The sequence below is a fragment of the Galeopterus variegatus genome, unplaced genomic scaffold, assembly GCF_000696425.1.
Source record: "Galeopterus variegatus unplaced genomic scaffold, G_variegatus-3.0.2 Scaffold3991, whole genome shotgun sequence".
In the NCBI taxonomy this organism is placed as follows: Eukaryota; Metazoa; Chordata; class Mammalia; order Dermoptera; family Cynocephalidae; genus Galeopterus; species Galeopterus variegatus.
The window spans coordinates 152,102-163,721 of NW_007730102.1; positions in this window are offsets into that span (position 1 = coordinate 152,102).

Consider the following 11,620-nt stretch of genomic DNA (forward strand, 5'->3'; position numbering starts at 1 on the left):
TCCCATGTGTGAGTGTGTGTGTGTGGTTCTGAGGGCATTTTTTATGTACTTATTTTAAAAGAAAATGTAATTTTATTAATATTATTTTTTACATTCTAGGATGTTGTTGCAGAGCAGTTGGGAGGAAGGGGGAGGAGGAAAGGGGAAGGAAATGTGATGAAAGAAGGAGGGAGGAGGAGGGGTGGGATTGAGGCCTGTGGCACCCCCCTCATTCCCACAGGGGAGACTGGGGGGCTTCCAGCTGTGGCTTGGTCATTCCCAGACTGGGTGCAGATGTTGGGGGTGTGGCAAAAGCCCTCTCCCCGTATCATCCCAGCTCAGGAACTCAGAGGCCTTCTTGCTGCAGCTTGGTCATGGTCACTGGGCTGGTTGCACATGTCGGTGGGGGGGTGGCCAAGGCCCAAGGCCCCCCACTGCCCTGGCTCAGGAGGCCTAGGGTGCTTCCTGCAGTGGCTCGGTGGTCACAACTGGGCTTGTGGCCAACTTCTGTTTGCACTCAAGTTTAATATTTCAGTACCCTGAGGTTATGCTTTATGGACTTTTAGCAAAAAAGCTCTTTTGGTGCTTTCTGCTGTTAAGGTTCCTGGCCAGTCATCCAGGAGCTGACCTCAGAAAAATGTGAAACATTATTCAACAAGCAGAGAGGAAACTGTTCAAAGCAGAGAGGAGAGCAGTAATGGCAAACAGTAATATTATTGAGGAGAACTCAAAAGGGGAAAAAGGAACACTGGACAAGATAAGGAACAAAGAGGCTCAGGGGAACAGAGTTTTCCTTCCAGGCAATGGAAAATTTTTCCTAGTCCTTGGACCCTAAAATTGCCCTTGGTCAATAGAGTCTCCACTGACCAACACCGACCAACACTTCCCCCTCAGTCAGCAGCTGCCACGGACAAAGCAGCACTGTGAGATCAAAAGGAAAAGAAGGTTGACTTTGAGAGACAAATTTAATCATGTTTCTTAATTAAAATTAATAAGGAGTTTTACTTTGTTACTCACTACTGGGCAATTTAAAATCCAGACACAGTGAGAGATTAGGTTAAGTAAGCAGAGAATGATCTATCTGGCCATGAGGTAGAAATATTGCTGCAATTTCCAGGTATGGATTTCAAACGACTCATTCAACAAGGAATACAAACCCAGATAAGTAGAGCGCTTCAAAACGGCACATGAGTGAAAAAGTTAACTTCTGTTATTAAAAAAAGAGCTGACTGTCTTAGTCGATTTGGGCTGCTCTGGAGGCTAGGAAGTCCAAGATCGAGGCACCAGCAGGTGTGGTATCTTGTAAGGGCTGGCTCTCTGCTTTATAGACTACATCTTCTTGACGTGTCCCCATGTTGTAGAAGAGGCCAAAAAGTTCCCTCAGGCCTCTTTGATAAAGGCACCAATCCCTTTCATGAGGGAAGAGCCCTCATGTCCTGATTACCTCCTAAAGGCTCCACCTCTAAATATTATTGCATTGGAGGTTTGGTTTTAGCTCATGAATTTTGGAGAAGGACACAAACATAAAGACCATAGCAGTGACCATCCATCACACCATCCATTCCACGGATCTAAAATGTATCTCTAACACAAGCTATCACCAGAAAGGATTTTCCTGATTTGATTATGATGCCAGCATGATAAGAAAAATGAAGTGACTGTTACAAAAGATTTTTGTTTTTCTTAGTGACCTCGGATACATGAATAATACTAAGTGCAGATGTTAAAATAATTAGGCTGATTGCATTAGTAGATATGTATCTCTAACACAAGCTATCACCAGAAAGGATTTTCTTGATTTGATTATGATGCCAGCATAATAAGAAAAATGAAGTGACTGTTACAAAAGATTTTTGTTTTTCTTAGTGACCTCAGATACATGAATAATACTAAGTGCAGATGTTAAAATAATTAGGCTGATTGCATTAGTAGATATTAACCTGAACAACCAAATTCAGCTGTGCCAGTAGTTGCATGTGTCAGTAGTTAGACAGCTTGGACAGAAGCCAAGTACAGGAAAAACAGCTATGAACCTAGAAGAAAAAGTGGGAGTGTTTGAACATTTGGCCTTCTTTTCTCCTCAGGAAAGCAAAACCAATTGACATGCAGAATCAAATCAATTGACAAAGAGGAAGCCATAAAAGCCAGGGTCTAAAGAAGCAGGGACAAGGAGAAGGGAGGCTTTCAAACTTGACTCCAACTTCTAGAATACAGAGGCTGTGCCAAGCCTGACACGGAAAGTCAAAAGTTGATCATTGACTTTTGGGAAAGCTCTCCACAGTCCTACTGATAATGAAATCATTGATCAGTCTTGCACTGGCACCCCCCACAGTATGTACTCTTGTTTCTGGGGGTCCTTTGGAAACATGTAACTGCTCGGATTTGACACTAGTTCCGAGTCTTAATAAGAAGATATTCAGCTAAAACATAGTCATTTTCCCTCAGTATTTTAATATAGCAAAGCCCTCATAACTTCAGTACATTTTGTTTAGATAAAAGGAAGCAATAGGATCAATTATACAACTAAGACTTTAGAGAGGATGCTTTCTGTATGGACCAATATAAGAAATTCAAGTGAATTAATATATGCTTGAAAATTTGACTTTAGACACCCAATTTGCAGTAAAAATTACTAACGCTTATAGAAAACATTTTCAGAAATATTTATTCTGTAGATAGCATGTTAAGAAAAATTCTAAACATAATCAAAACATGTCCTTTAAGTTCAATATTTCACTTTGGACTAGAAAGAACTTAAAAGAAGAAGGAAGAACTACCAGTCCAGGAAGAATTAGTCCAGGACTCAGCAACATTTATTTGTTTGCTTCAAGAAATGTCAATGAGACTGTCTCAGCCACTGATTCCTAATTATTCTTTGACTTTTTCTCTCACCATCCAAGATAATGGTGATCATTCCCTGTCCTGAATTTCTATAGTACTTGCATTTATAACATCATATGCTTGTGCGAGGCCATCTTCATGCATGTACCTGCTTGTTTCTTTAGGTATAAGTTCATTGAGGACAAATACAAGCTGTACTCATCTTTGTATCCTGCACAGTGACCATTATCATGTCAGACAAATGATAGATGTTTATTGGATAATTGATACACTAAAGCTACAGAAGCTCCCAGACTTAGGCCTGGGGGAATGAAGCATAGAGAGAAGTGCACGACAAGACAGGGAAAGTGGAAGGAGAGAAGAAGAGAAGAGCTGTATGTGATAGGGCCTGATGTCATATCTGGAGTGCCATCTCCGAGGTCCATTTATTGGCATCAGTGGTGCAAGAGGCCTAATCCAAAGCAAAACAATCCCCTGATTCTGGGAAGTTCCGGCTATAAAACAACCTAAGAAACACTTAGTTGATAAGAACTAAAAGTACCTGAATTAGTCAAAACCTGCTCTCAGAATTTTTCAGATGTTTGTGGAACAAGGCATTGCCATTTTCTCACACACATGCCAATTGAGTAGATTTTTCATGCCAAGCTTCATACATATGGGGAGTCAGGCTCATCCAGGGTATTGGTTGAACCAATAATTAGCACTGTTTCCTGGTATAAGCCAGAGTTGCAGCTTTGCTGAAGGTGCTTCTGATCTAGTACATAAGTAAACTGCCTGACTGGGGTCACCTGACAAGTCCTGCAAGAATGGGCTGCTGTGGTTCATCGGCTCCTTGCTTGGATTGAAATCCTCTCCTGCCAGACATACCCACAGAGTTATTCATTCTGCAAAAATGAAATTCAACAACCTAGGAAACCTAGAATACTTGCCATGTTTTTAGATGTAAGAGAATTCCCTTGAAAAATGTCTTTGGCCAGGCATGATGACAATGTAATACCTTGTGATGAACTGTCTGAAAAGCCCTGATTCCTAAGATGCACAATACCAGGCTTGACTTGAGCCCAATCCTAACCCTTTAAGCTCCTCAGTGGCTACCAGGTTGCTCGTCTTTCATTACCCTCCTCTCCTACTGTTTCCTGGAGTCGCTGTGCTGGAGGAGGAAAGAATGCATTGCTCATTTCTTTCAGATGATGCTCAGCATGAGAGCTGGCATTGTTGTCTCTGGCTTAACTCGAGCTTGAGCTGCACAGAAAAACAGACAAAAACATTGTTATTATGACTGATTTTGCAGTCCATGGAGGATATAGCCATTTCCACCATGTTTGCAGAGCCAAAATCCCAAATAGCAGGAAGGAGGAGGATGTGGAAGAAAGGATGACATCAGGATGTGCTCAGGAGCCAACCCCAGTTATAATTACATCCTCAGAAGAGTGGTGGCCACTGTGCACTGTATTTGGTACCTTATGAAACTTGCTCTTTGTTAGATTTTAATGAAAGTTTCAATTCATTTAAAAAGTGCAGCATTAATAAATAACATGATTTGGAGACATTCACAACTCAATTCACGATTGAAAATAAGAAATTATCTAGAAGTTTAGTGTGTATATGAATCACCAGTGGATCTTGATAAATATGCAGATTGTGATTCAGTAAGTCTGGGGTAGGGCCTGAGACTCTCCGTGTCAGCTGAGCTCTCTGGCCAGGCTGGTGCTGCTTGTCTTGGGATCATACTTTCAAGCAAGCTCTAGACTACTCTGCTTAAGAAAGAGTATAGGCTGGCCAGTTAATTCAGTTGGTTAGTGCACAGCCTAATAATACCAAGGTAACGGGTTCAGATCCCTGTACTGGCCAACCACATTAAAAATATATGTGTGTGTGTGTATGTGTGTGTGTGTGTGTGTGTGTGTATGGACTTGAAAGAAGATGGCTTACTCCCAAAAGCATTCAGCTGATTTAACGCCCAAAAGGCATGTACTACAGCAAATAGTTTAAATCACTTGTCTCTGAAATATTTACAAAAATTAGCTCTATATTGGCCACAGTTCAATTAATCCCAAAAGTAGAAACAGTACAAATAACATTCTGATACCAGTGTGCTAAAATTGTGAAAATAAAAGCACAAACATACCAAATCAAGAATGAAAAAAGTGAAAGTAACTACTAATAGTGAGGTGTTAGAACACCTGTTAATAAGTTTGAAAATCTAGAAAAAAAAATATGACTTCTGAGAGGATAGAAATTACCAAAACTCTGGAAGATATTTTTTAAGTTGCATAAGATCAAATATTCCCAAAGACAAGACTAGAGAGTTTTACAGATGAAGTCTTTCAAATCTTTAAGAAATATTTAAATGTTTTTTTAATTTTCAGCACAAAAAAATGGAAACCTTTCCAATTATTTCTACAAAACCATGAAACATTGATTCCAAAACTTAACAGAAAACTATGTCCCAATTTTATTTATAAATATATTTAAAACCCAGGAATGGCTGCTAAGACTATTCAGGCTATCCATTATGCCAACTTCCTCAGGTTCAGAGATGAAGGTACAAATGACTATGACAGTGACAACAACAACAAATTAGTTGAGTGTCATCATCTCAAAGAGTGCATAAGATTAGACAGAGAGGGGAAAAAAAAGCTTAAAATGTGGGCCGGCTGAGCGAGGTGCGGGCACAACACCGAAGATTGCGATCCTGTTGCCGGTCCCGGTCCGGTACGGGCACGACACTGAGGGTTGCGATCAATTGCCAGACACGAAAAAAGACAAAAGGAAAAAAAAAAAAAAAAAAAAAAAAATGTCCTGTAGATCTTACAGCTCATATATTAAAGAAACTTTATAGAGGTTATAGAGGTTGGGAAACCAAACTTTAAGTTTTCCCCATTTACACGACATTACCAATGACAAACTTTGAAGCTGAAAGAAATTTTATTTCGATTATAAAAAAATTATATGGTTCAGTTATAAAAATATATTTCAGTTATAAAAAATAAATTTCAGCTAACTATAGCAGAAAAACTACTGAATTATTTTTCTTTTCACTTCATAGAAAATTATAACATTGTTTGATATGAAAAGACAATGAAAGTGTGTTCAGCCAAAAAAGTAGGTAAAAGGGGGAGAGGCAATGAATAAAAACATTGCTATTTTTCCAGATTTTATGTTTGCAATGTTTCTTTTAAAATTCTGTAATTTGTGATGATTTTCTTTTCTGAATAATTATTACCTTTTGTAATAATTTTGTTTTCATGATTTTGTATTCTTTTTCTTAAAACAGTATCAGCTTCAGTTCACACGAAATATGGATCCACGCTGTTAATGAACAGTAGTTCTACCAGATTTTAATAGCAACAATAATTGATACTAGTGTCAAAATAGATAGGCTGATAAATGAAACATAACCAAAAAAGTACATTTATAAAGTACATACAGGAATTTAGCTTGATAATAAGTGGCATTACCTTTAAATTGAGAAAAGATAAAACTATTCAATGATAGAATTGAGTCATCTGGCTAATTATTTGAGAAAACAATAAAAATAGACTCCTACCATAGTCCTTGGACTAAAATAAATTCTAGTTTCATTGATTATTTAAAATGAAACTATAAAGGATCTGAAATAGATACAAGAGAAAAACTTGATTTTTTTCCAAGCATAACATGAAACTCAGAAATCAAAATGGAAAAATAGATAAATTTGATTACATAAAAATATAAAACTTTAATATGCCTAAAAAAACAGGAAAAAAGTGAAAAGATGAGAACAAACATGAAAATATTTTCAACGTATATCATTTAATAAGCAAATAATACTGGATAAAGCACATTAGCGGTCAATTCACAGAAGATATACAGAGGCCAATAAATCTGTAAAAAGATGACCAAGCTTCATAATAATTAAAAAGAATACAAATTAAATCACAATGAGACCATTTTATTTCTCGTTATAAAATTGGCAAAGATTTTTTAAAATATTCAGTGTTTAGCTAAGGTGAGGGACTATAGTTTCTCTCATACTGCGGGTAACAATGTAAATGGACACAACATCGGGGGAGAGGTGGCACTTGGAGTCAACTGAAAAACAAAATCTGTTCTTACTCTGACGCACAGATGTTTGTGTGCAAGTTGTTTAGGTTGATAAAACACTCTGCAATAGCGAAAAATTATAAACAGCCCAAGGATTCACTAAAAGAAGAAAATAAATTAAGATGCATTTTTTCAATGGAATACTAAACAGCTATTTGCTTTTTTTTTTCCTTTTTAATCGATGTAGAATCTCTATGTATTTAAATGGAAATATGATCAAGATATGTTAAGTTGAAAATGCAATTTGACATGTAATACATACTTTATATATGCGAGAAAATCAAGAAGAGTACACACCAAAATGCTCACAGTGGTTGTCTCTGAGAGGTGAGATGACTGGTCCATCTCATCATCTGTGTTAAATGTTTCTCAGCCTCACACCTAATACAGTCAAGATAAGGTAAACATCTCCTGATTGACTCATGCAGGCCTTCTGCTTACTGGGTTTTGACCACTGCTGGCTCTATGTCTTGGTTTCAGATTTCAGATGGATCCTCTATCCAGTTCCAGTTTCTATTTTTAACCATCCTGCTGCATACATACATGCAATTTTGAAGTGTAAGAGTCCCTTTCTTTGAAATCATGGCAAATACAACTGCTCCTGTTGCCCCAGAATTGACTTCTGACTGTGTGTGCTGTGTGTGTTCATTGTATCTCTCAACTGCACTGGAAGGAGAATTTTTTTAATAGCTCCTGAGTTGTTTTAGTCTTGGTTTTGGTTAGGAGAGAACTCTCAGAATGACTATATTTTGAACAAGACTCCTAATCCAGAAGTCATTGGAAGTCACTGGCTCTGACTTGTGTAACATTATCAGATACTTTAATCTCTACCCCATCCATACTCTATCATGATTTTATGCTCTTCAAGAAACATGTGGAGTACTGTGGAGAAGATGGAGACAAGTAAGACAGGGCTCAGAGACTGATGCTGTTGGCTATGGGTGGATGATTTAGGAAAGTTCTCCAAATCTGTCTATAATCTGGGACGGGCTGGGAAGAAAGGAAAGAAAGAAGAAGAGGCATGCATTCAGAGGAAGGCCCAGAGCTGAGAAATGCTAACACGATAAGTGAGTCATAGAAAAACTTATATTACTCTGGTCTGACACACAGTGATGCTCAACATCGTTCACCATTAGAGAAACGCAATTCATAACCACAGGGAGACACCACTTCATACCCACCAGTACTTTGAAAAACAATTTGGCAGTTCTTTAAAATGTTAATCATAGAGTTACCACATGACTATGCAATTCCACTCCTAGAGAAAATTGAAAACATTTCCACACAAAAACCTCCGCCAGAATGTTCTTAGCATCATTATTCATAACTGTCAAAAAGTAGAAATAATCCAAATGTCAATCAGTTGACGAATGGATAAATTCAATGTGCTATACCCACACGATGGAATACTATTTGGCCATAAAAAGGAATGAGGTACTGACACATGATATAAAATGGATAAGCTTTGAAAACATTATGCTAAGTGAAAGAAGCCAGTCATGAAGAACCATATATTGTACAGATCTATTTATATGAAATGTCCAGAATAGGGAAATTTACAAGGACAGAAAGTAGATTGGTGATTCCCTTGGCCTGGACAAGATGGGGAGAAATAGAGAGTGATTGGTAATGGGGGTTTCTTTTGGGGGTGAAGAAAATGTTATAAAATGTATTTAATGTTAGTTGTACAACTTTGTGGGTATACTGAAACAATTGAACTCTGCACTTTAAAAAGGTGAATTTTATGCTATGAAGATTACATCTCAATAAGGCTATTATTAAAAATGAATTTACTACTGAGTAGAGGCTGGGAGAAAGGGAAGAAAAAGAACGTGTAGCACTCTAATACCTATGCAGACTTAGCCAACCTAACGGCTGCTCGTTCACCATGAGATTTCAACTCAGATGATTTTTTTCCACTAAAACATAAATCTAATAGTTAAAAAGAAGTCAATGGGAATTCATTAAGCTGAAAGTTCCTCCCCTGGTCAGCTTTGCTTCATGGTATAATAACATGGGTAAAAGCTCCAGAGACATTGTGAGTGCTAGGTAACATTTCTGTCTCTTTTGAAGGCCGGAGTTGGCAGGCACCATGGAAATATAACTCTTTGGGGACTGGTTCTCGGACAAGTTGGGAGTTATCAGGCTGAGACAATGAAACCAGGTTAATCTTATATTAGTAATTCTCATAAAAATGGGATTATGTTCCTGACCTATTTTAAAGCTTGCCAATGTGAAAGCCTCTCGGCTAAGGGAAATCCAAGGCTCCACGATTTTGTAAAAACTCACAGAAGCCTATGGAAGTGGTAAAAAATGGGATTATGTTCCTGACCTATTTTAAAGCTTGCCAATGTGAAAGCCTCTCAGCTAAGGGAAATCCAAGGCTCCACGATTTTGTAAAAACTCACAGAAGCCTATGGAAGTGGTACAAATGGGTTAGTCTAAAGCAGGGTGATTTCTTCACCTACCAGGTCTGTGATCTTAAGTAAGAAACTCAAATCTTCAGTTGCCCTGTCTGTAAAATGGAGATAACAAAAGTACTTACTTCAGAGGGTTGTTGAGATCATTAACTGAGATTTAATAGGTATACAATGTCAGGCACCTGGAAAGGATCTGATGGATGCTGGTTGCCCCTGAAGATCTATGTAAATTATTCTGCAAAGGACAGGGTGGAACTCCGGCATGCTAATGTCAGTCTTTCCTACATATCAGCCAGGTGCCCTTTAATGGGAGTGAATGGGCTGCTCATCTCCCCACAGAAATGTTCCTTGAGCTCAATTACTAACTTCCACTACTGCTGGTCAATAATTCTAGGGACAGGGATATCAGCCTGCCCAACTCTCCCACTGTCTTGCAAGTTGACCCAGCTCCCAGGCAACCAACCTCTTGGGAACCTGTTTTACAAGTTTTGGAGAATAGATTATTACATTGTTTCTTCTTACACAGAATGAAGAATTATGCTACAAGGGAACACAGAGCTTTGCCCAAGGTCTCAGATAGTGTGCTCTTCCCAATCCATGCTGTCTTCCATTCAAAAGAGATTAAAATGTGTTAGATTTTGAGTCCACGAGGCTAAAGAAACAGACTGATCTGGACATGCTGGACAAGGTAAAGGGTTTCTTCTCTTCGATTTATTTCCTCAACTATAACAAGTCTGTTGTGAGAATTAAATAAAATAATTCAGGGAAAATGTTGACCACAGGGCTTACCTTCCTCTTATTTCCTATAGTTTAAAAAATGAGTGTTATATGTGTACTTTAGAACACAGATACAAATACATAACTTTTTCCCACAGTGGTTACATTCTTCCAAATTCCTAGTTTTCTGATGGAAAAAGGGGCATTACAGAGTAAAAGACAACTTTGCTTAGAAATGGAAATTAGAATATTAATAATTATTAATATAATGATAATTTCTCCAGAGACATTGTGAAAACAATCTGCAGCCTAATAAGATTCCCGGGAAGCTCATCCTTGTAGAAAGCAAGGGAGTGGCCCAAAGGTAAGAGCAAAAATGTATTGTAGACGTTGGTGAAGGAATCCATAAACAGAAGAACAAGAGCTGATCTGGAATGGTAGCCTGACCCATCTTTGGAGCTCTGGACTCCTGATACTGGTCTCCAGAACAAATGAATCCTCATTTTTCTGCAACAGTTTTGGAGCAGCCTAGCCTGTACATTTCTTTTTAAATACTTGTTAAATCTATTACAAATAGTTTTAAATTTGCAAGGCAGTGTGGCCCACATGTGTTCTTGGGATAACAAACCACGTTGTGATTCTCCGGCCTCTAAACCTCTCATACATCACGCCAGCACAAGGACATAAGGTTTCTGAATCCCTCTATTTGTATTGGGGAAAAGGCTAGAAATGGTTCTTTGCCAATTATGCAATAGGTTTGAGAAATTAAATTTCTTTTTGTCTTTTTGAAGTGTATCATTGGATAATTGGCAACCTTGAGTTTCCCCATTAGTATACAACTGTTTGCAATGACAGGCCATCTCCTTAAAACAGCCATCTCCTTGTTTGGCTTATTATGTTTGCTGCCACAATCAAAGAAAAAAAAATCATATTTTTTGAGTACTTTTTGGAAATTACAAAGATTGTCAATGTTTTGAAATTTTAGAAAGGAGGGAGGGAGGGAGGGAGAGATGGAAGGAAGGAAGGAAGAAAGGAAAGAAAGAAGGAAGGAAGGAAGGAAGGAAGGAAGGAAGGAAGGAAGGAAGGAAGAATCAGCAAGCAATGAGTGTTCCAATTGATTTTCTCCTTAAACTAGAAATAAACATGGAGTGATGGTCAAGATCATAGTTAATGTGAAGAAGAAAAAGAGAGGAAGACATTGAGGACTAATTCTGACACCATTTTGCCCAGGGCTGTTCTTAGACTTGACTTGCTGAGCGCCAAATGCTATAAGTAGGGGCATGCTGCTGTTAATCACGGTAAGGCTGGACCAAGAACTGATGCTGTATCTTCCACCAGCCAGCAGAGGGTGTGATAGAGCAAAGGCATTGGTTGGCAACTTTAATTTAGGAAATGTTGCTTCTGTCTTTCCAAGCCCAAGCTGTGACTAGGAGGGATTTCTGTTATTGATTTCTCTGCTTACTACCTTACTATGCGTTATCCATTGCAGCCCCTGGCAATATTGCTGCTCTGTGTCAAAACAGGAAAAATAAATGGATGGGTTTTCACTGATAAGGTTAAAGACCCATGGGTTAATT